The sequence below is a fragment of the Micromys minutus genome (assembly GCF_963924665.1).
Source record: "Micromys minutus genome assembly, chromosome: 1".
NCBI lineage: Eukaryota > Metazoa > Chordata > Mammalia > Rodentia > Muridae > Micromys > Micromys minutus.
In genome coordinates this window covers 46,622,398-46,646,624 of record NC_137969.1, presented here as the reverse complement: position 1 = coordinate 46,646,624, position 24,227 = coordinate 46,622,398, and the positions used below count along the sequence as shown (strand labels likewise).

Sequence of the window (24,227 nt, the reverse complement as noted above, 5' to 3'; positions counted from 1 at the left end):
TCTTTGAACACAGATTTAGTTCCATTTCACTTTCTGGTATCCTCTTTATACTTGAACAAAATAAAATACATTTTGTATTTTTCCTTGCTCAGCTTACCCCTTTTTATCAAAATGCTCTCCATAAGCATGAACTCTAAAAACCACACAATAGTGTGTCCTAGACTGTTTTGAGATTTTCTTTGCTAATGCAATAAATCTAAATATCGTCACTTTAGCCTCAGGCAGACTTTTCAGACAAGGGCAAAAAGCAGCCACATTCTTCACCAAGACATCACAAGAATGATCTCTAGGAAACATACTAAAACTCTTCTTCTCTGAAACCTCTTGAGCCAGGCCCCCAAAGTTGAAATCACCATCTGCACCACTGTCTTTCATGTTTCTACTACTATGGCCCATTAAATATCACTTAAAGCATTCCACTGCTTTCCTAACCCAAAGTTCCAAAATCCACATTTCTCCAAAGAAAAGCATGGGCATGTCTATCACAGTAATCTCCAACACATGGTACCAACTTCTGTTTTAGTTTGGGCTTCTATTGCTATGAAGAGACACCATGACCACAGCAACCTTTATAAAGAAAAACATTTGACTGGGGCTGGCTTACAGTTTCAGAAGTTTAGTCCATTATCATCATGGCAGTATGCTAGTAGGCAAAGTGCTGGAGAAGCCAAGAATTCTTTGTCTTGATCCACAGGTATCAGGAGACTATGCCACACTGGGTATAGCTTGAGCATGGGAGACCTCAAAGACCACACCCACAATGGCACACTTCTTCCAACAAGGCCATACCTCCTAAAAGTGTCACTCTCTATGGGCCAAGCATTCAAACACAGTCTATGGGGCCAAACCTATTTAAACAACCACACCAAACAACTCTTTGCTGAATGATTACTGAGTAGAAAGAAATTTAAAACTTCCTAGAATTTAATGAAAGTGAATGCAGAACATATGAAAAGTTATGGGACATAATGAAAGCAGTACTAAGAGTAAAGTTCATAGCACTGAGTGCTTTCATAAAGAAACTGAATAGATCTCACACATGCAACTTAACAGCACATAGGAAAGCTCTAAAACAAAAAGAAGCAAACTCTTCCAAGAGGAGTACATAATGAGAAATAAACAATAAAATGAAACAAAGGGAAAAATACAAAGAATAAATGAGAAAAAAGAGTTAGTTCTTTGAGAAAAATCAGTAAGCTAGACAAACCCTTATCTAAACTAACTAAAAGACACACAGAGAGAACATCCAAATTAACAATATCAGAAACAAAAATGGAGACCTAACAACAGACAACAAGAAATCTAAAAAGTTATTAGGACATACTTTTAAAATCCACAAAATTGGAAAATCTAAAAACTTAGATAATTTTCTCAATATTTACCAAAGTTAAATCAAGATCAGATAAACAATTCAAATAAACCTATAAACTCTAAAAAAATAGAAGCATTCATTAACACCCCCCCCAAAAAAAAAAAAAAAAAAAAAAAAAAGCCCAGGGCCAGACAGTTTGAGTGCAGAATTCTACCAGAATTTCAAAAGAGGAGCTGTGATGGTTTGCATATGCTTGGCCACATATTAGAAGGTGTGGCCTTGTTGGAGAAAGTGTTATTCTGGGGGTGGGCTTGAAGATACCTCTCCTCGCTGCCCGAGGTTGCTTAGTCTGTTCCTGGTTTCCATTGGATGAAGATGTAGAACTCTCAGCTTCTCCTGTACCCAAGCCTGCCTGGATGCTGCCATCTCACCTTGATGACACTAGACTGAAAGCCAGCCCCAATTAAATGTCCTTATAAGACTTGCCTTGGTCATAGTGTCTGTTCACAGCAATAAAACCCTAACTAAGACAGAAGTTAACAGCAATACTTCTCAAATTATTACACAAAATAGAAATAGAATAAACATTGCCAAATTCATTTTATGAGGCCAAAGCCTCATAAAGATTCAACAAAGGAAGAGAATTTCAGACCAATTTCCCTCATAAATAATATTTATGCAAAAATACTCAATAAAACACTTGCAAACCAAATCTAAGAACATATCAAAATGATCATCTACCATTATCAAGTAGGCTTCATCCCTGAGAGGTAGAGATAGTTCAATATACAAAAACCCATCAATGTAATCTAACATATAAACAAATTGAAATGAAAAAAACCCATTAGATGCTGAAAAAAATCTTTTGACAAAATCTAACACCTTTTCATGATAAAAGACTTGGAGAGATCAAGGCTACAGGAGGAATCCATAAATATAATAAAAGTAATTTATAGCAAGCCTATAGCCAACATCAAACTAAATTGAGGAAAAACTCAAAGCAATTCCACTAAAATCAGGAACAACAAGCCTGTGTAGTCTCTATTCAATACAATACTTGAAGTTCTATCTGGAGCAAAGAAAAAGGACAAAGCATCAATATTAGCAGATGATATGATAGTATATATAAGCAACACAAAAAATTCTGCCAGGGAACTCCTGCCGCTGATAAACACCTTCAGTAAAGTGGCTGGATACAACATTAATGCAGAAAAATCAGTAGCCCTCTTACATGCAAATGACAAAGGGCTGAGAAAGAAAGCAGGGAAACAACACCCTTCACAACTTCCACAACCAATATAAGATATTGGGATAACTCTAACCAAGCAAGTCAAAGACCTGTATGACAAAATTTTCAAGTGTTTAAAGAAGGAAATTGGAGAAGATATCAGAAGATGGGAAAATCTTCCATGCTCAAGGATCAGTGGAATCAATATAATAAAAATAGCCATCTTATCAGAAGCAACCTACAGATTCAACACAATCCCTATCAAAATTCCAACCCAATACTTTACAGACTTTGAAAGAGGAGTACTCAACTTCATATGGGAAAAAAAAATAAGCCCAGGATAGCTAAAAAAGCAATCTTGTACAATAATATAACTTCTTGGAGGTATCACCACTCCTGATTTCAAGCTGTATTACAGAGCAGTGGTGTAAAAACAACTCTGCTTGGTACTGGCATAAAAGCAGACATGACACATTGATCAATGGGATCAAATTAAAGACCCAGAAGTAAATTCACACACCTATGAACATCTTTTTTTTTTGATACAGAAGCCAGGCATATACAATAAGGGAAAAAAGAGCATTTTCAACAAATGGTTCTGTCAAACTGACTGCGTGTAAAAGAATGCAAGTAGATCCATATCTATTTTGTTAAATGTAATACTGTTAATTTAACTTCAAAAACATTTCAGCATTCTAAACACACAAAATTAACAGAATGTTGCAGATTGCTTTTAGATGCAGAGGGCTCTTGAACGTCCATTGATGCAGTAGGTCCTCCCTTTGCTGACAATGATGAGTTCTACAGTTTCTTTAAGAAGTTTAAGATCTACTGCACTTAACTAAAGAAAAATCTCCAAACACTTCTCATGCCAGATGACCCCTCCTCCTCTACACTCAGAATGTCAGCAGGATGCTATGCCACTATATATAGAACCAAGACAACCTGAAGGTAAATGGATGCCCACTGCAGTACCAACAGGTCCAGCCTCCGTGCACGCCCTGAGCTATGGCCCCTCCAAAAGGCATCTTCCCCTCACAGCCTCCACACCAAACAAGAAGCATCGAGAACCTGTTTGGGTTATTTTGTTCTCTTTACAAACTATAGGTATGTACAGTTGACAACTCAGGACTTCTAGCCAATAACCATATAGTTAACACCACCTTACAAGTTGAGAACAAGATGCCAGAAACATCTCCTAATGCCCTGTCACACCAATAGCAAAGTGCACTGAGTGAGGAGGACCCAAGAGTGCCTTTCATTTTAAAAATGTTTGGAGCCATGTACAACTTAGTTTCAGGGCGCTCCCGACACACGGCCACTTCATGTAAACCACTGACACTGAGAAACTACATCATGATCATAATCAAATTTTGTAATTAAACCTAACAGGGGCAATAGACACCACTCAAATAAGAGATGTGTCAATCACAACACTCTCCTACTCCAAGGTGTTCACAAGGAGACAGTTTTTATTCATCTTCCTCTTCCTCCTCCTCTTCTTCCACCTTTTCCCAGGCAACTTTAGCAAGACCTTTGGCACCATCAAACTTCCCTTTGGACTTTAGTCAGCAACATCTTTCTCATACTTCTCCATCAGCTCTGCTGCCTTGGTAACGTAGGGCTGCTTTTCACTGTCACTTAAGTTACTCCACATCTCACTCAGCTTTTTTGACACATCTCCAAAGGAGATGCCAGGGTTTGTGGATTTGATCTTGGGTCGGAATTCGGAACAGAATAAGAAAAATCCTGACGGAGGTCTTTTGGGGGCATTAGAGTCCTTCTTCTTCTTGTCTCCGTTAGCTGGGTTCATAATCTTTCATCTCCCCTTCATAGCGTACTTTATCTGCCTTGGCTATTTCATCAGACTTTGATTTCTCTTCGCTAGACACTGTCTTCCACATCTCCGAGCACTCCTTGGAAAACTCCGAAACATTAACTGGAACCTCTGGGGTTTTCTTATGTTCTTCCCTGCATGTTTGCACAAAGAAGGCGTAAGCAGACATCTTGCCCTTTGGTTTCTTGAGATCACCTTCATCCGTCCTGACTCGATCCATATCTTATCACCCTGCACAAAACTCAAATCCAAGGGAAGCAAAGACCACAACAAAAAAACAGATAACACTGAGGATGCTGCGGCACCCGCTGGTCAGGCTGGCGGTGGCCACCCTGGGTCATGTCCCTGCGGACAGACGGACAGACGGCATGGCAGGACCTAAGCCAGTAGTGCTAAGCAGGCCATTAGGAACAGGGAAGAGCACTCTGCTCAAAAAGTTGTTCCAGAAACATGGCAGCATCTTTGGCTTCAGTGTGTCCCACACCACAAGGAACCCACGACCCCGTTGAAGATGGCACAGATTACTACTTTGTGAGCATGGAGATGATGCAGCGTGATATTGCAACAGGGTACTTCCCTGAGCATCCCGAGTTCTCGGGGAACCTGTACGGGACAAGCACGGAAGCCGTTCAGCCTGTGCAGGCCGTGAACCGCATCCGCGTGCTAGTTGTCGGCCTACCAGGTGTGCGCAGCATCATGGGGACTGACCTGTGTCCCATCTACATCTTTGTGCAGCCTTCCTCGCTGGACGTGCTGGAGCAACGACTGGGACTGCGCATCACTGAGACAGGCGAGTCTGGCAAAGCGGCAGGCAGCTCCATGGGCAGACGTGGAGAGCAGCAAGGAGCCTGGCTTGTTTGACCTGGTGATCATCAGTGGCACCCTGGATAAAGCCTATGCAACACTGAAGCAGGCACCCTGAGGAAATCAAGAAAGCGCAGGGAACTGGCCATGCCTGAGGGCCTGTTCATTCCACAGAGTGATGCCTGTGGTCTAAATCTGCCTGGATTATGGGTGGGGGTGGGGGGCTTTGCCAAGGCACCAAGGACATGTAGTAGGCTTTCACTGTGGAGTAGAAGGATCTACCTTCTGGCCACTTGGTGGCCACGTGGTGGCTCTGCACCCTGGGCTGGTTTGCTGAGGCCGAATGACTTTGAAGAGTACCCATATCTATTCTTCCTGGGCTATTTGTGTTCCTCTCCCTGTCCCTCCTGCTGGAGCAGGACTGACATCCTAATAAACTAATTATTGAGTTATAAAAAAAAGAAAAGAAAGTGAGGAAAAGCTTTGAACACATTGGCAAAGGGGACAACTTTCTGAGTGAGCAGAACACCAATAGTGCAGGCATTAAAATCAAAAATTAATAAATGGGGTGTTATGAAATTGAAAAGCTTCTGCACGGCCAAAGGCCTAGAGAATGGCAGAAGATTTTTCTCAATTCCACATCTGACATCCATATCCAAAATATATAAAGAACTCAAGAAACTAGACATCAATAACCTAAGTGATCCAGTTTAAAAATGGGGTAAAAATATAAACAAAAACTTCTCAAGAGAGAAATCTCAAATGGCTAAGAAACATTTAAAGAAATGTTCAACATCCTTAGCCATCAGAGTAATGCAAATCACAGCTTTGAGATTCCATGTTACACCTGTCAGAATGGCTAAAGTAAAAAACACAGGGAATAGCTCATGATGACCAGAATGTGGAACAGGGGACCACTCCTCCATTGCTGGTGGGAGTGTGTCTTAGTCAGGGTTTCTACTCCTGCACAAACATGACCAAGTAGCAAGTTGGGGAAGAAAAGGTTTATTAAGCTTACACTTCCATATTGCTGTTCATCACCAGAGGAAGTCAGGACTGGAACTCAAGCAGATCAGAAAGCAGGAACTGATGCAGAGGCCACGGAGGGATGTCACTTACTGGCTTGCTTCCCATGGCTTGCTCAGTCTGCTTTCTTATAGAACCCAGGTCTACCAGCCTAGAGATGGCACCACCTGCAATGAGCTGGGCCCTCCCCCTTTGATTACTAGTTGAGAAAATGCCTTACAGCTGGATCCCATGAAGGCATTTCTTCAACTGAGGCTCCTTTCTCTATGATAACTCCAGCTTGTGTCAAGTTGACACAAAACCAGCCAGTACAATTGACCCCTTGTCAACTTGACACACAAACAAATCAATATTAAGCTTCAACCCTTACCTTCTTGTTCATCCCAAGATCTAGATAACCTTAAGAGTCCCACAGTCTTTGCCAATTCTTACATTTTAAAATTGCAATACCTTTAAAATATTCAGTCTCTTAAAAAAAAAATCAAAGTCTTTTTACAATTTGAAGTCTCTAAACTGTGGGCTCCTCTTCTTCCTTCAAGAGGGAAAGATATCAGGGCACAGTCACAGTCAAAGCAAAACCAATCTCTAATCATCTAGTGTCTGGGAATCCACTTACGAACTTCTGGGCTCCTCCAAGGGCTTGAGTCACTTCTCCAGCTCTGCCCTTTGTAGCACACACCTTGTCTTCTAGGCTCCAGCTGCCTGTTCTCCACTGCTGCTGCTGTTCTTGGTGGTCATCTCATGGTACTGGCATCTCCAAAACACTACTGTCAGTCCTGGGGCACTAATTGTCACTGAGGATGCACCTTCACCAGTGGCCTTCCATGGCCTCTCACAGTGCCGAGCCTCAGCTGCTCTCCATGACCCCTTCATTCCTTCAAAACCAGTACCACATGGGTGACTCTTACACATTACCAAGTCCAGCCACAGCACGAGGTACAACCTTGGCTATCTCTGGAACACAGCCTCTTTGTGCTCTCAGAAAACAGTTCCCAGAAGATTTCACCTCAATGATGCTTGTCTCTTCTTAATCACCACTAATTTCTTAGCTCCAGCTGACCAGCATCAGTCCCAGTAATGCAAAGGTTTTGCTTTAGTTGTTCTGGTTTCTTGTTAATCACAGCTGATTATTCAGCCCCAGTTAACCAAAACCACAGAATTTTCACAACCAAAACAGCAATAGCTCTGATCAAAGAGTCTTTAATCTTCCCTCTGAAATTTCACAAGCCAAACCTCCATCTTCTGCACTGTTCTTAACATTATCTTCCAAGCTCCTACTGAACATTCTACAGAGCTCTTAATATGCCAATGGCTCTTCCAGCTCAAAGTTCCAATGTCCTTCCACAGTCCTCCCCAAAACATGGTCAGGTTGTCACAGGAATACCTTACTATGCTGGTACCAATTTGTCTTAGTCAGGGTTTATATTCCTGCACAAACATCATGACCAAGAAGCAAGTTGGGGAGGAAGAGGTTTATTCAGCTTACACTTCCATATCGCTGTTCATCACCAGAGGATGTCAGGACTGGAACTCAAGCACGTCAGGAAGCAAGAACTGATGCAGAGGCCATGGAGGGATGTTGCTTACTGGCTTGCTTCCCTTGGCTTGCTCAGCTTTCTTTCTTATAGAAACCAGGACCACCAGCCCAGGGATGGCACCACCCACAATGGGATGGGCCCTCCCCCTTTGATCACTAGTTGAGAAAATGCCTTACAGCTGGATCTCATGAAGGCATTTCCTCAACCGAGGCTCCTTTCTCCGTGATAACTCTAGCTGTGTCAAGTTGACACAAAACCAACCAGTACAGATTGCAAACTTGCATAGCCATTTTTGAAATCAATATGGCAGATTCTCAGAAAACTGGAAATCAATACTAAGACCAAGCTATACCACTCCTAAGCATAAGCCCACAGGGCACCTCATCCTACCACACGGTCGCTTGCTTAACTATGTTCATAGCAGCTTTATATTTATTAGCCAGAAACTGGAGACAACCTAGATGTCCCTCAACAGAAAAGTGTATTTTAAAAATGTGATATATTTACCCAATGGAGTATTAATTTGTGTTTTAAAAAAACATGAGATTTGCTGGCAAACAGACAGAACTAAAAAAAAAAAAAAAAAAAAAAAAAAAAAAAAAAAAAAAAAAAAAAAATCATCCCGAGTCAGGTGACCCAGACCCAGAAAGACGACGATGTAATGCATTCAGTTATAAGTGAATATTAACTGTGAAGTAAAGGATAATCATTCTTCAATCACAAACCCAGAGAAGCTAAGCAACAAGAAGGGCTTAAGGGAGGACACGGGATCTTCCTGGGAAGGGAATAGAGTAGGTTTCTGGGTGGACTGGGGCAGCTGGGAATGGGAACAGGAGGGATCTGTTAGGGAAGAGTGAAGGGAGAGAGTACTAAGAAAGATGATTGGAATGGGAGGGGGGCATTTTGGGAGTGAGGTAGAAACCCACTGCAATGGAAACTCTATGGAATCTACCAGGGTGACACTAGCAAAGTAATGGAGGACACGGAACCTGAACTGGCCGTCCTCTGTGACCAGGCAAGGCCTCAAGTGGAGGGATTCGGACAGCAACTCTGACATAGAATGTCCCACCTACAGTTTGTCATGCCAGCATTACAGGCTTTCACCAGAGTCTAGCATGTCATCTGAGAGACTGGTTCGAGCAGATGCAGAGACCCACAGCCAAACACTAGGTGGAGCTTGGGGAGTCCCACAGAAGAAGGGGAAAACAGATCAGAGGAACAAGAGGACCCACAGAATCAACTGACTGGGACTTATATTTTAATCTCAGGGGTTTCTATCCTGCCTTTGGTTATTGAGTTCCAGGATTTAAAAAAATCACACACATATAGCCTTTATATTTTAATAAGCCTTAAGCAGCACAAGAGCTGAGCAGATCTCTAGACTCCATGTTATTAGAATCTGTTTTCCTACTGATAACCCCAAATGATCACTCATTATTTACTATGTTGTATTTGGGCTGTTCTTAACACTTAATCGACCAGGCCTCAGGGTCAAATTTTATGACTCAGCTAACCCATGGCAGCTTCTCCATCTCCTTCCTGTTCATTCTTCTCCATAGCCCTCCTCCAGCCCTAAGCCATTGATTGGCTGTTGGAATGTTTATTTACCAATTAGAAATAACTTGGGGTCAGGGTCATTTAGTGTTTTATGTGCAGACTCTTATTGTTAGGACAACCAGTCTCAGGGGCCCCAAATTAACATTAAGATACAAACAACATTAGACCAACTCACTATAGTGACTCATGGGGCTCAAAGAGATCTGGGAGCCTCTATGGGCCTAACCTAGGTCCTTGGCATGTATGCTATGATTGTGTAGCTTGGTCTTCTTGTGAGACTCCTAACAGTGGAAACAGGGCTGTCTCTGGCTCTCTGAGACCCCTTTCCTATTACTGGGTAGCCTCATCCAGCCTTGATGTAGTAATATGTGCCTGGTTTTATTGTAGCTTGTTATACATATTTGGTTGATATCCCTGGAAGGCTTACTCTTTTCTGAGGGGAGGTGAAGAAGGTGTGGGAGAGGCTTGAGGGAGGACTCTGAGAGGAAACTTCAGTCAAGACAGTCAAGATGTAATACATCAAAGAAGAATGAATACAAAGGAAAAGGTCAGTTGCGTGACCCTCATGTCTGCAAATACAGTACAATACCACAGACCTCTAGAATGTGTGCACCCCACTTGTGGTAATCCCCCATATGCCCCTTCCCTCTGTCTTTGGCAACCTTCCTCTAGTCTTTGGTTCTTTGAATTTGACAATTGTAGGAACCTTGAATGATGTCATTGAATTACTTTGCTTTTTGTTGCTGAGATAAACACTGTGATGGTTTGCATATGCTCTGCCCAGAGTGGCACTATTAGAAAGTGTGGCCCTGTTGGAGTAGGTGTGGCCTTGTCTTCCACTAGTAGCCTTCAGATGAAGATGTAGAACTCTCAGCTCTTCCTGCACCATTCCTGCCTGGATGTGGCCATGTTCATGCCTTGATGACAATGGGCTGAACCTCTGAACCTGTCAGCCAGCACCAATTATGTTGTCCTCATGGCACCAGAGCAGTATTTCCTGATGGCCCAGGGATAGGAGCAGATCCCTATCCACACAGGTGGCATCTTTCAAAAGGAGCCTCAATGGTCTTTATATGACAGAGCTGTATATTTTCTAGCAACATCTCTCTCTCTCTCTCTCTCTCTCTCTCTCTCTCTCTCTCTCTCTCTCTCTCTCTGTGTGTGTGTGTGTGTGTGTGTGTCTGTCTCTGTCTCTGTCTCTGTCTCTGTCTCTCTCTCTCTCTTGTGTGTGTGTGTGTGTGTGTGTGTGTGTGTGTGTGTGTGTGTGTGTGTGTTCTTCATTTGGGGCAAAGTGGACAACAGTGATAGGTTCAAACCACAGTCTGAAAACTCCTTTCCCCCAGTGGAAAAGGGAACATTATCATTAGATTACTTTCTGCTGATTGGGGCATTGAGTTCCTTGGGGCAAGTTTAATCTTTGCCATCAGGATATCTAATTTCTTGTTGTTTCTTTGCATTCAACTACTTAACAAGTTGTAACCAACAGCAGTCCACCAACAACCCACCTGGCCTCTTGGGACCCTGGCACTTATATATCCTCTGAAAAGTCACCAGAATTTCAAACATCACATAATCACAGCCACTGTCTGGCACTAACAAAATTATGTCCCTGCTAGAGCATGAGGCAAACCATAGTCAGCTGCTGTGGACGATCTGAAGCAGCCCCATATCCCACAACTCAAATTAAAATTAAAACATAATCTTATAATGTTTCTGTGTTTTTAAAAGAAACCAAATACCAAAATTGTTACTACAACTCACCTATAGAGGATACCTTTAAAAATAAGCAGGTACGTTTATCCTCTCCTAGTAGGATGAATCTTGGTGAAGTCAATTTTTCTACTTTGTAGACTTTGGTCTCCATTTGGATTCCTTCCTGGGTAAGGGCTCTCTTTTTGGATTCACTTTGTCAGAAGCCTGGCATCTGGCTGAGAAATCCTTCATTAGGCTATCCAGTCTAGGTATGGCATTCCTTGGTCTGAGCAACTCAGAAAGCTTTGTGGATGAGTTGCCTGGTGAAGATTAGTTACCAGAGTCCTGCCAGTTTCTGGAAGAATGGTCATTCTCTTTGGTGTCCTCTACCAACTGGTGGGTTTGAGCTGTCCATTTTGTCTTTATCATGTTCTGAGTTGACATACATCTGTTAACAAGAACAGTTAGCCACAAGCAGAACTAGCCAGAAGCAAGGTTAGCATAGTTTTTGGTGTTTGACGGATCAGGCCTTTGTTTTAGTTTTGTCAGGTGGTGTTATCCATGTGCTGAGTGTCACAGTGTGGATGGCACTTCCAACATGAAGTCGGTTGTGCTAAGGTCTTCCCTGTTATAGTCTCTATCCAGTCTTAGCTCCCTGAGAGTGTTTCACCTCTGTAATAAATTTCACCTAGCTTCTACTCTATCTATCTGACTTAGTTAGGGTTTTGCTGCTGTGAACAAACACCATGACCAAGACAACTCTTATAAGGACAACATTTAATTGGGGCTGGCTGACAGGTTCAGAGGTTCAGTCCATTATCATCAAGGCAGGAACATGGCAGTGTTCATGCAGGCATGGTGGAGGAGAAGCTGAGAGTTCCACCCCTTCCAAAGGCAGCTAGAAGATTGGCTCCTATGTGGTTATGAGGAGGGTCTTAAATCCCATGACCACAATGACACACTTTCTCCAATGGCATCACACCTCCAAATAGTGCCACTCCCTGGTCCAAGCATATACAAACCACCACACTATGCATCTATCTCCATTTCTATCTTTACATAAACATACTCCTCTCACATACTCTCTCACACTCTCACACACACCTCTCTTAACTCTCACTGACACACACACTCTCATACATACACATCTCTCTCATACATACACACTCACACATACCTCTCTCACATAGACACTCACATATATCCTCTGACACACACACACATCTCTCTCTCTCTCTCTCTCTCTCTCACACACACACACACACGCGCACACACACACACATACATACACACACGACTCAGAATTTATCAGTTGATTCTGCCTTTGACCAAGTTTCTACTTTAACCATATTTCTGATTTTCTTAAACTTCTACATGATTAATCACGCTATGCAAGTATAGGGTGTTACTTTATCAATGTGACTGCAAAATCCATGTGGAAGGCATATGATTTGGTTTCACTATTTATGTTGGAATATTTGTTTTCAAAATGAAAGTGTTTTACATATAATTTGGAGAAAAAAAATTTCTTCATGTACTTTCTAATTGGAAGTTTTACCTGTTGGATGAAATACAACTGTATATTTATTACTTAAGTTATTAAAATGTTATACTAACCAGTGGTGTCTATAAAGACACCAATTTTACATACAAAATTAGTTTTAACAAGAGAGAGGCACTTAATTTCTATCTCCAGCACAGAAACAAAGCAAGTTTAAGGCTTTCAAATTGTTCAACTAGTAAAGAAATTGGTTGGCAGAAAATATAAAAATGTGGAAGGATATAGTAGCTGCAGGTCAGTTCATCTTCTTTTCCAGCTAATTTGCTTAAAATGTTAAATAATCAGAGGTTCAAGAAGTCAGTATCCACCAGTGCTCACTGGGATTAGGGAATAGAGGCTTTGAGGGGTGATGTGGTGGCTGGAACAACTGAAAGGGGGGGTGGGGCAAGTTTTATGGGAAGATGCTTTTTAAAAATAGTTTCATGGACTTGGGAGGGGGGGAGATAGGTTGGCTTGACGAAGCCTGGAGCTTGTGCAAGTACCGAAATGCACTGCCCAACCTCCCAGTCATCCTGACTCTGACTAACAGCAGGATATCCAAGATGAGGAACAGTAGTTGTCTGGACTGAGTCTCCTCTAAACACCTTCATGGACCATGCTTCAAAAGATGTCTATATTGGTGCCCATGATCCGTACTGCCACAGGCAGCCATGTTGGTATCTGTGGTCTGTGTTGGAGTGTTGTTTTTGTACAGTGTGTGGATGTGTTTCTGTACTTCCTTGCTTCCCTAAGGCACCTTCTGATTGGTTAAAATAAAAATCCTATGGCCTATAGCAAAATGCAGGATAGTAAGGTGGGACATCCGGCAGAGAGAGAAACTCTGGGAGCGAGTCAGATGAGGGAGAGTCACCACCCAGACTCGGAGGAAGTCAGCCGTATGAAACTAAGGAGAGGTAACCAGCCACGTGGAAGAATTTAGATTATTAACAGGATAATTGAGTTATGAGCTAGTGGGAGCAAGCCTAGCATAAGGGCTAGACGTTTATTAATACACACAAGCCTCTGCGTCTTTTTTCGGGAACGGGGCAGGATTAGAAAAACCTGTGTTTACAGAACTGTGCTGCCCTGGCTGCTTTGGATAAGGAAGTTTCTGCTGCCTTGGCATCGATGATTACAGACTCATAACTGAGAATGAGGGCTTCTGGGATAGCCTCTTCCCCCTCCCCTTCCCCCAACCCCCTTCCTGGATCCCCCAGAAGCCACCGAAGAGAGTCCTTAAAGATCGTGAAAAAGATGCTGGTGTGAAGCTCTCAGATTGATGGCTTCTGGTGCAGGTAGGGACGGACTCCGTTTTCTTCAACAGGCTGGCCAGTAGGAGTTAGACTCCAGTGACTAGTTGGCAACACAAACTGAACTTGGTGTACTTTTATTTTGGGGTGGCTGGTGCAAGTGTAAAGGGTGTACCTGGGGAGAATGGAAAGCAAGAACAATTGGGGTGCTCTGTATGAGATTCCAAAATAATTAATACGAATATTATATTGAGGAAAAGATAAATAATAATATAATGTCAAATAATAATATAATGCAGAATAAGAACTGGACTGTTATATCAGCATGTTATTTAAAATAATAGAACTCTAGTATTTGTAGAGGTAGCTGGTGAAGTAGTCTGTAATACAAAATGCCGATAAAAATCTCTTGATTGTGATATGTCTGCTGTTTTGTTAGTCATCTACAGTATAAAACTCTCCACCCCTTCAGCCAAACTGCCACATTCTAGTCCATATTAATTAAAATATTTTTAAAATGGCTTAGTATTTTCCAGGCCTTTATGTTAAACTATTTTTATAAAGGAGACATTGCAATTTTATACTGTACTTTAATTTTTAATTTTCATATATATTATAATGTGTATGATATATTACTACATTAGAACATGTCATATAATAAATATAATATTAGGCATGCACTCAATTAGAATCTGCCAATAGACTCGCTTTAAACAACTACCTGCTTCAACATTACTAAAGTTAATTATTTAATTCAGTTTTGGCTGTGAGAAAAGAGCAATTTCTTGAGCATTTTTTATTTTACTGCCACTGTTCTGATCCATCTTTTGTCACCATGACAAATACTTATTTAAAGGAGGAAAGATTTATGTTGGTTTATGTTGCAAAGGTTTAGCTACAGTTGACTGGCTCCATTGTGTCTAGGGCTATAGTGAAGCAAAGATCATGACAGAAAGACATGGTAGAACATAATTGCTCATAGTCATAGAAAAGAGAGACAGAGAGGCTAGGAATACAGCATTGTTCTCAAAAGCACATCCTGCCCTGAGTGTACCTGGTCCTCCAACTAGATCTCACCATCCATATTCCATTATAGCTCCATAATCTATTTACATTTAAAATCCATCAACAGACAGAGCCCCCATGATCTAATTATCTCTGAAATCACACTTGGAGACATACCCAGAGGTCTGCTTTATTAACTGCCTGGGTTTCCTTCAGTCCGATCAAGCTAGCACTCCCACTGGACATGTGGCACACGCTTTTAATCCCAGCACTTTGGAGGCAGAAGCAGGTGGATCTCTGTGAATTCAAGGCCAGCCTGGTCCACAGAGTTCCAGGATAGACATAGAAAAACCTTTTCTCAAAAAAAAAAAAAAAAAACTATCATATCAAATACCACAATATTCACAAAATTAGTCTTTAACGTAAACAGTAAGTAATCTAACTAGCAATTAAAGAAAAGAACTTTTGGGGAAAAAAAGTCTCCAAAGTGCATCTGACTTCACCAAACTTCTACTGTGTTCCATACATGAGAGGGTAAAGTCTTGTGTTATTTTCCAAGCTCTGAACCTATATACAAAGTTCTTTTTAGAACACAGGGTACTGAAGAACCTTTTTCTCAATTTCACTTTCTCTGTGCAGAAAAGTGGTGTATGTTTACACATCTGAGCATGCCTAGAAAGGACATCTTCAAGTTTGCAGCATTCGTAGTATGAAATCATGTACTGTTCTTATGTCTGAGAGGTTATTGGATCTCCCTAAAATTAGTATCAGAGTGAATCTCGTTAATAAAACAGTAATAGAACAAAAAGGAATTAGGTGACATGTAATTGTCACTGTGACATTGTATGGAACAAGCACAATAAAGAGCAACTCAGGAATTAAGGGCAATTGATATCTTGTGTTCAACCAAGTAATTAAGGCATAGATTAATGTAATGGGACACACGAGAGATTTGAGAGCTCCCTTATTTATCTTTTACTTATGAGGAAATATGCTCAGATAAAATGAGACAGGACTTATATGCTTTCAAGCTACTTGAACAACAACAACAACAACAAAAGAAAAAAGTCATAATAATTTGCCCCACAGCAAACGACACCAAGGTAAGAGCCTGAGCAGCAACAGGTCAACAGATGCTCACAGAGAATTTCTGTGACCTAGTGAAGAAATAACTAAGTTGCACAGCTTGCAAATTTGACTATCGACATTCCAACATGACTCCTGCTGTTGAGAGCCACCTGTCACCCTGCTTCTGGGACTGCACTGATGTGGCAAACATGACCTAGAAACTGAGACACGAGTGGAAACACGTTTTCATTTTGTTTCAAACTATTTGATCATTGTAAATTTTAATCGCATTCCATCTCTGCCCCAATCTTGAGTTAAAAGTTTCTCATTTTTTTTCCAGTAATTATGTAAAACAGCAAGTGGATGTTAAAACATTAGAAGCAAGAATGTAAAGACAAAACTCTTCAGTCTCTCTGAAAATATTCAGAAGGCACTATTTTGAGATCTATACAAAGTTTTGGATTGTTAGATTACTTGCATAAAATATCATAATTAAAAGTATTCAAATGTCCAATCCATGAGGAAAAGAGTTGTGTTTTTAACAGTCAGGTGCTAACATAGAAAGTTTAATATTAAAATAATGATAGATGAGGATAGCTGTGCAAGTATGTTGAAATATCTAAGTAACTGTGAAGAAAATTATACAAACAGACATAGACCCCACTGGGAGAGAGCTGGTCTCACAAGAGTGCTAACACATCTGAGAACACAGGGAGACCATCACCCCTGCTCAAATTCTTGGCCCAAGAGCAACCCACCCAGAGCATTCAGGACACAAAACCAAAGAGCAGTCCGGGATTGGATCCTTCCAGTTTCTGCCTACACCCGGAGCTGACCCTGTGCTAAAGCTCTCAGACCTCACTGAGAGAGAGCCAGTCTCAAGGAGTGCTGACACACCTGAGAGCACAGAGGTGACCGCCACTGCTGCTCTGAGGGACCCTCCCAAAGCCTTCAGAACACAGGAATCAAGAAGCAGTTTGGGACAGAAACCTTCTGGTTTCTGTCTGCACCTGTCTTGACCCTGTGCCACAGCTATCTCTCTACCCAGACTCTGCTAGGAGAGAACTGGTCCCCCAGGAGTGCTGACACAGAGGCTTACAGAAGGGTCAAGCCTCTGTCAGAATCAGCAATAATAGCTAATATCAGAGATAAGCAGATGGCAAGAGGCAAAACCAAGAAAATAAGCAATAGACACCAAGGCCATGTGGCATTATCAGAAACCAGTGATCCCCACACACAGAAAATCCAGGATACACCAACACACCAGAAAAGCAAGATTCTGATTTAAAACCACAACTAATGATGATGTTAGAGGACTTTAGGAAAGTCATAAATAACTCCCTTAAAGAAATACAGGACAACACAGGTAAACAGGTACAAGCCATTAAAGAAGAAACACAAAAATTAACAAAACAGGTGAAGGAATTGAGCAAAACCATCCAGGATCTAAAAATGGAAATAGAAACAATAAAGAAGCCACAAAGGGAAACAACCCTGGAGATAGAAAACCTAGGAAAGAGATCAGGAGTCATAGATACAAGCATTACCAACAGAATACAAGAGATAGAAGAAAGAGTCTCAGGGGCAGAAAATACCATAGAAAACATTGACACAGTAGTAAAAGAAAATGCAAAATGCAAAAAGCTTCTAACCCAAAACATCCAGGGAATACGGGACACGATGAGAAGATAAAACCTGAGGATAACAGGTATAGAAGAGAGGAAAGATTCCCAACTTAAAGGCCAGTTAATATCTTCAATGAAATAATAGAAAAAAAACTTCCCTAACCTAACAAAAGAGATGCCCATAAACATATAAGAGGCATACAGAACTCCAAATAGATTGAACCAGAAAAGAAATTACTCATTTCACATAATAGTCAAAACAGCAAATGCACAAAGGAGAGAAAGAATATTAAAAGCAGTAAGGGGAAAAGGCCAAATAACATACAAAGGCAGACCTATCAGAATCACACCAGCTTTCTCAACAGAGTCTATGAAAGCTAGAAGATCCTGGACAGATGACATACAGATCCTAAGAGACCACAAATGCTAGCAATGACAATTAACATAGATGGAGAAACTAAGATATTCCATGACCAAACCAAATTTACACAATATTTTTTCACAAATCCAGCCCTATAAAGGATTATAAATGGAGAACTCCAACACAAAGAGGAAAACCAAACCCTAGAAAAAGCAAGAAAGTAATCTTTCAACTAACTCAAAAGAAGAGAGCCACACAAACATAATTCCTCTTCCAACAACAAAAATAACAGGAAAAAATAGTCACTGGTACATAATATCTCTCAACATCAATGTACTCAATTTCCCAATTAAAAAGATATAGACTAACAGACTGGTTATATAAGGTGGGCCCAACATTTTGGTACATAAAGGAAACATACCTCAGTAACAAATACAGACACTACCTCACAGTAAAAGGATGGAAAATAATTTTTCAAGCAAATGATTCTAAGAGATAAGTAGAAGTGGCCATTCTAATATCAAATAAAATTATTTTCAAACAAAAGTTATCAAAAAAGATAAAAGGAAATGCCCACCAAGATGAAACCTCACGTCTGAATATCTATGCTCCAAATGCAAGGGTACATATGTACATTCATAAAGAAACAACAACAACAACAACAACAACAACAAAAACCAAACCAAAACAAAAAAAAAACCTTAATAAAGCTCAAACCACACATAGCACCACACACAATAATAGTGGGAGACTTCAACACCCAGCTCTCATCAATGGACATATCATGGAAACAGAAACTAAACAGAGACATAGTAAAACTAAGAGAAGTTTTGAACCAAATGGATTAAACATATATCTACAGAACATTTCATCCTAAAACAAAAAAATATACCTACTTCTCAGCACCTCACAGTACCTTCTCCAAAATTGACCAGATAATTCGTCACAAAACAGGCCTCAACAGATAGGAGAAGACTGAAATAATCCCATGCATCCTCTCCAATCACCATGGACTAAGACTGGTCTTCAATAACAACAAAAATAACAGAAAGCTCATATACATGTGGAAGCTGAACAATGTTGTACTCAATGATAACTTGGTCAAAGAAGAAATAGAAAGACATTAAAGATGTTTTAGAATTTAATGAAAATAAAGGCACAACATTCCCAAACTTATGGGATACAATGAAAGCACTGCTAAGAGGAAAAAATCATAGCTCTGAGTGTCTCCAAAAAGAAACTAAAGAGAGAATACAGCAGCAGTTTGACAGCTCACCTAAAAACTCTAGAACAAGAAGAAGTAAATGCACCCAAGAAGAGTAGATGGCAGGAAATAATCAAACTCGGGAATGAAATCATATCAACAAAACGAGGAGTTAGTTCTTTGAGAAAATCAACAAGATTGATAAACCCTTAGCCAGACTAACCAGAGGGAACAAAAACAGTATTCAAATTAACAAAATAAGAAATGATGAGGATCAGCAGTGAGCCAGCAGTGAGCCAGCCTGGGGTCCCCCGGTTCCCGCTCCCCACCTCAGCTTGCTCCAGGAAACCAGTAACCCTGCATCAGGCTATTCCCAGCCAGCCAGACAACACATATTGAGGAAGCGCACTCAGACCACCCGCCACCAGGAACAGCAGTGAGCCAGCAGTGAGCCAGATTGCAGTCCCACACTTCCCCCTTCCCTGCCCCAGCTTGCTCCAGGGAACCAGTAACCCTGCATTGGGCTATTCCCAGTGGGACAACACAGTGTGAGGAACGCACACTCAGACCACCCTCCACCAGGAACAGCAGTGAGCCAGTAGTGAGCCAGTGGTGAGCCAGCAGTGATCCAACAGTGATCTGGGGACACAAGACTGACAACAAGATGGCAAGACAAAAGGGAAAGAACGTACCCCAGGGAAACCAAGACAACTTGGCAACACCAGTACCCAGCTCTCCCATCACAGTAAACAGCGGAATGCCAAACACACCAGAAAAAGAAGACGCAGACCTAAAATCATACCTCAAGATGATGATAGAGATCCTTAAACAAGAACAGGAGGAAAAGCATAAAGAATTAGAAGCTTTTAAAGAGGAAACAAGAAAAACACTCAAAGAACTCAAAGTACTAGAGGAAAACATAACCAAAGAGATAAAGGAATGGAAGAAGGAATTTAAAACGAAAATTGACACAATAAAGAAAACACTAAAAGAGATAACCCTAGAGGTAGAACACCTAAAAAAGAAATCAGGAGTCACAGAAGCAAGCATTTCCAATAGATTACAAGAGATGGAAGAGAGAATCTCGGGGGCAGAGGACAACATTGTAAACATAGACAAAACAGCCAGAGAAGATGCAAAAAACAAAAAGCTCCTAATACAAAATGTCCAGGAAATCCAGGACACAATGAGAAGACCGAACCTAAGGATAATAGGAATAGAAGAGGGAGAAGAGTATCAACTAAGAGGCACAGTAAATATATTCAACAAAATCGTAGAAGAAAACTTCCCTAGCCTTAAGAATGAGATGACCACGAGCATAAAAGAAGCCTACAGAACTCCAAATAGGTTGGACCAGAAAAGAAATACCTCCCGACACATAATAGTCAAAACACCAAGTGCCCAAAGCAAAGAAAGAATACTAAAAGCAGTAAGGGAAAAAGGCCATGTAACATATAAAGGCAGACCAATCAGAATCACACCCAATTTCTCAACAGAGACTATGAAACCTAGAAGAGCCTGGACAGACATCATGCAGACACTAAGAGAGCCAAAGCTGCTATACCCAGCAAAACTCTCAATCACCATAGATGGAGAGACTAAGATATTCCAAGACAAAACTAAATTTACACAATATCTGACAAAAAACCAAACACTACAACGAATTATAGGTGGAAAACCGATTACAACAAGGGGAACTATATCCTGATAAAAAAAACTCCTAAGCAAGAAAACCAAAAGAAGAAACACATACAGGCAAAATTCAACCTCCAAAAGCAAAAATAGCAAAAAACAGCAACCACTATTCCTTGGTATCTGTTAACATAAATCGACTCAATTCCCCAATAAAAAGACATAGGCTATCAGACTGGATACATAAACAAAACCCAGAAATTTGTTGCATACAAGAAACTCATTTCAGAGACAAAGACAGACACTATCTCAGAGTAAAAGGGTGGGAAAAAACCTTCCAAGCAAATGGCCCCAAGAAGCAAGATGGAGGGGCCATTCTAATATCAAATAAAGTAGATTTTTCAACCAAAAGTTATTTAAAAAGATAAGGAAGGACACTTTTTATTCATTACAGGGGAAATTTGTCAGGAGGAACTCTCAATCCTTAACATATATGCTCCAAATACAAAAGCACCAATATTCATAAAAGAAACCCTACTAAAGCTCAAAAAATACATTTCACCCCACACAATAATAGTGGGAGACCTCAGTACCCCACTCTCACCAGTGGACAGATGAGGGAAACAAAAACTGAATAAGGATACTGTAAAACTAACAGAGGTTATAAACCAACTGGAATTAATAGATATCTACAGAACATATCATCCTAAAAAAAAAAAAAAAAAAAAAAACACCTTCTTCTTAGTACTTCACGGCACCTTCTCAAAAATTGACCACATAATTGGTCACAAAACAAGCCTCAATAGATATAAGAAGATTGAAATACTCCCATTCATCCTCTCAGATTACCATGGTCTAAGGCTGGTCTTTAACAACAACAAAGACAACAAAAAGTCCACATACACATGAAAACTAAACAACGCTCTGTTAAAAAATAGCAGGGTCAAAGAAAATTAAAGAAAGAAATCTAGGATTTTCTAGAATTCAATGAAAACGAAACACAGCATACCCAAACCTATGGGATGCAATGAAAGCAGTACTGAGAGGAAAACTCATAGCTCTGAGTGCTTCCAAAAAGAAACTGGAGAGAGCATACATCAACAACTTGACAGCACAGCTGAAAGCTCTAGAACAAAAGGAAGAAGATACACAAAAGAGGAGTAGACGGCAAGAAATAATCAAACTTAGGGCAGAAATAAACCAAATACAAACAAAAAGAACCATTGAAAGAATCAACAAAACCAAGAGCTGATTCTTTGAGAAAATCAACAAGATTGATAAACCCTTAGCCAGACTATCTAGAGGGCAAAGAGAGAGTATCCAAATCCACAAATTCAGAAAGGAAAGTGGAGACATAACAACTGAAACTGAGGAAATTCAAGAAATCATCAGATCATACTACAAAAGGCTATACTCAACAAAGCTGGAAAATCTGGAGAAAATGGATGAATTCCTAGACAGATACAAGGTACTAAAGTTAAATCAGGACCAGAAAAACAATCTGAATAATCCCATAACACCTAAAGAAATAGAGGCAGTCATCAAAAGCCTCCCAACCAAAAAAAAAGCCCAGGTCCAGATGGGTTTAGTGCAGAATTTTTTCAGACATTTACTGACGACATAATACCAATACTCTCCAAACTATTCCACAAAATAGAATCAAATGGAAAACTACCTAACTCATTTTTTGAGGCTACAATAACCCTCATTCCTAAACCACACAGAGACCCTACAAGGAAAGAAAACCTCAGACCAATCTCACTTATGAACATTGATGCAAAAATACTCAACAAAATCCTTGCAAACTGAATCCAAGAACACATCAAAAGGATCATTCACCATGATCAAGTAGGCTTCATCCCTGGCATGCAGGGATGGTTTAACATTCAGAAATCTATCAATGTAATCCATCATATAAACAAACTCAAAGAAAAAAACCACATGGTCATCTCACTAGATGCTGAAAAAGCATTTGACAAAATTCAATACCCTTTTATGTTAAAAGTCTTGGAAAGAACAGGAATCCTAGGCCCATACCTAAACATAATAAAAGCAATATACAGCAAACCAATACCCAAAATCAAATTTAACGGTGGGAAAATTGAAGCAATCCCACAAAATCAGGGACTCAACAAGGCTGCCCACTCTCCGCCTACCTATTCAACATAGTACTGGACAGAGCAATTAGACAGCAAAAGAAAATCAAAGGGATAAAATTGGAAAGGAAGAAGTAAAAACATCGCTCTTTGCAGATGACATGATAGTGTACTTAAGTGACCCCAAAAATTCCACCAGAGAACTCCTACAGCTGATAAACAAGTTCAGTAAAGTGGCCGGATATAAAATTAAATCAAACAAATCAATGGACTTCCTCTACTCAAAGGACAAACATGCTGAGAAAGAAATTAGGGAAAAGATACCCTTCACAATAGTCACAAAAACTATGAAATACCTTGGTGTGACTCTAACTAAGCAAGTGAAGGACCTGTATGAAAATTTTAAACCTCTAAAGAAGGAAATTGAGGAAGATCTCAAAAAATGGAAAGATCTGCCATGCTCATGGATTGGAAGGATCAACATTTTAAAAATGGTCATTTTACTAAAAGCAATCTACAGATTCAATGCAACCCCCATCATAATTCCAACCCAGTTCTTCATTGAGTTGGAAAGAGCAATGTGCAATTTCATTTGGAATAACAAAAGACCTAGAATAGCGAAATCCATCCTCAACAATAAGAAAATATCTGCGGGAATCACTATCCCTGCCCTCAAGCTATATTACAAGGTAATTGTGCTGAAAACTGCATGGTACTGGTACAGAAATAGGCATGTGGATCAATGGAATAGAATAGAAGATCCAGAAATGAGCCCTCATATATATGGTCACCTGATTTTTGACAAAGGAGCTGTAAACATTCAATGGAAAAAGGACAGCCTCTTCAACAAATGGTGTTGGTGCAACTGGCACTCAGCATGCAGAAGACTGAAAATAGACCCTTTCTTATCTCCTTGTACAAAGCTCACATGCAAGTGGATCAAAGATCTCCACATTAAACCAGCTACACTGAAACTATTAGATGAGAAAGTAGGGAAAATCTTAGAACTCATAGGCACAGGAGAAAATTTCCTAAACAGAACACCAATAGCTCGAGCTCTAAGGTCAAAGATTGACAAATGGGACTTAATGAGATTGCAAAGTTTCTGTAAGGCTAAAGACACTATCATGAAAACAAAACGGCAGCCAACAGAGTGGGAAAAGATATCTACCAACCCCACATCAGATAGAGGCCTAATATCCAAGGTATACAAAGAACTCAAAAAGCGAGATACCAGAGAATCAAACAACCCTATTAAAAAATGGGGTACAGAGCTAAACAAAATGTTCTCAATTGAGGAATATTGAATGGCTGAGAAACATCTAAGGAAGTGCTCAACATCCTTAGCCATCAGGGAAATGCAAATCAAAACAACTCTGAGATTCAACCTCACACCAGTCAGATTGGCCAAGATCCAAAACTCAGATGACAATAGATGCTGGCGAGGATGTG

The 24,227-nt window shown here is 40.4% G+C and overlaps 2 pseudogenes across 2 annotated transcripts; one reads left to right on the top strand and one right to left on the bottom strand.

Annotated features, from left to right (window-relative positions):
* Positions 1-4,012: 4,012 nt before the first annotated feature.
* LOC308425518 (high mobility group protein B3-like) lies at positions 4,013-4,597 on the bottom strand (annotated as a pseudogene). Its single transcript has one exon. The product of its transcript is annotated as a high mobility group protein B3-like (transcript).
* Positions 4,598-4,670: 73 nt separating this feature from the next.
* Positions 4,671-5,336, top strand: LOC308420055 (guanylate kinase-like; annotated as a pseudogene). The gene has a single exon. The product of its transcript is annotated as a guanylate kinase-like (transcript).
* The last annotated feature ends 18,891 nt before the right edge of the window (positions 5,337-24,227 follow it).